The sequence below is a fragment of the Chinchilla lanigera genome, unplaced genomic scaffold (genome assembly GCF_000276665.1).
Source record: "Chinchilla lanigera isolate Chin_1 unplaced genomic scaffold, ChiLan1.0 scaffold00015, whole genome shotgun sequence".
NCBI lineage: Eukaryota > Metazoa > Chordata > Mammalia > Rodentia > Chinchillidae > Chinchilla > Chinchilla lanigera.
In genome coordinates, this window is record NW_004955416.1 from 8,401,467 (window position 1) to 8,403,574 (window position 2,108).

The following is a 2,108-nucleotide window of genomic DNA, read 5'->3' on the forward strand; positions in this document are numbered from 1 at the left end:
CCCAAAAAACACAAAAACATAATGAATAAGATTCTGCATTTTTGAGCCAGGTATGGTGGCACACACCTGTAATCCCAACACTTGAGAGGCTGAGGCAAGAGGATTGCCATGAGTTCTAGGCCAACCTGGGCTACATAGTTTAAGGCCAGCCTGAACTACATAGCAAGACTCTATCTCAAAAAAACCCTACAAGAAGGCCGAATATAGCTCAGTGGCATAAACACTTGCCTGGTAAGCCTGAGGTCATGAGTTCAATTTTTGGTACCAATAAAAAGAAAAAACCCACAAGATTCTGCATCTTTGTTTACAACAAGACAGTGGTATGAAGTGGTATGACACCCAACGTGCCTAAGGTAAAGTTTATTGCTTTTCATCCATACCTTCAGACTTTTCCACGTGGCCATGCCTTTTCTTTTCTTTTTTCTTATAGTTTGTGAGACAGGGTCTCCCTGTGTATTCCAGGTTGGTCTTGAATTCACTGTGACTCTCTTGCCTCAGCCTCCCGAATGCTAGGATTACAGATGTGCAAAACATTCCCAGAACTATATAATTTTTCTGGACTCATAGGCACAGTTTCTTGGAGATATTTCATTCCTTTTCTCTGGCCTGTGTCCTTTACTCTTGAAATTGTCAAGTCCTTCCTATTATTATTATTATTATTATTATTGTGACAGGGTCTCACTATGTAGTTTAGGCAGTCCTTGAACTCACTATGTAGCCCAAGCTGGCTGCCTCAGCATCCCGAGTGCTGGGATTACAGGCATGTACCACCATGCCTGGCTTGGTAATGTTTTTTTTTTGGTACCGGGAATCAAACTCAGGACCTTGCATTTGCCAGGCAGATGCATGTGCCGTTGAGCTATATCCCCAGCCTGATAATATATAACTTTTGCAGATATCTGTGGAGAGGAAAATAGCTGCAGCTATGAGGCTGGGTGAGCCCTCAGAGACTATCAAAAAGACAAGGTGTGGTGGAGGGGAGGAGAGAAGGGGAGGGGAGGGGAGAGGAAGGTTTCGGTGGCTGGAGACCCAGGAGGCCCTATATCATAGAGGTTTGGAGAGTACTTACTAGCAGAAGCATGAGAAAAGCAAAAGGAGACTGACTCATGTGCTCTAGACCATTCATCATTTACTGTGTATCTAGTACCTGCCCAGTTCTTAGAGTTTACTGATATAAAGATGAATCAGAAATTCTTTCTTTCCTGAAGGAAGTCAGGGTCTAGGGGAAGTAGGAAACATGTAAACAAAAATCTATAATACAACGTGTGATAAATATTATAATAAAAATATTCACAAAGTGTTCTTCGAACTACAGGAGGTGGTGACTAAGACTCTCAGAGTAGGGGTGGGTAAAAGTGGGTGTCGCAGGATGACTGGGACTTTAGCAGCCAAGATGGAAAGGAATGACATGCCAGGAGGATAAAACAGCTTCGAAAAGCTTGGCTGCTTGGTTTCAGTGTAAAGCCGAATTTGGTAATTTAGGCTGCTGGTATTTTGTGAAGTCTCTTACCAAACGGAATTGGTCTTTATTCTTCAGCTAATAGTTATTAAAGTTTTTTAAAAATCAGCCTTACTAAAGTATAGTTTACGTACATGGTAACATGTAGGTTTTAAGTCTATACTTCATCAGCAGCACACACACCTGCCTGACAAGTGCAAGGTCCTGAGTTTAATTCCCTGTACAAAAAAAAATTGTCTAGGGCCGGGGATATAGCTCAGCAGCACAAGTGCCTGCCTGGTAAGCGCAAGGTCCTGAGTTTGGTTCCTGGTACCCCCCACAAAAAAAAGTCTATACCTCAGAGTTTTCGTATGACATACATCCTTATTCTAACTGCTACTCTAGTCAAAATATAGAACATTCTCATCACCTTTGAAAGCTCTTGAGCTGGGCATAGTGGTGCATGCCTGTAATCCCAGCACTGGGGAAGCTGAGGAAGGAGGCTTGTTTTGCGTTTGAGGCCAGCCTGGGCTACAAAGTGAGCTCAAGGCCAGCCTGAACTGTATAGAGAGACCCTGTCTCAAAAAGACAAAATAAATAAATGCATAAATAAGAAAGCTCTGACCCTGCCAATTCCCAAGGCAACAATGATATAATTTTCATTTTCATC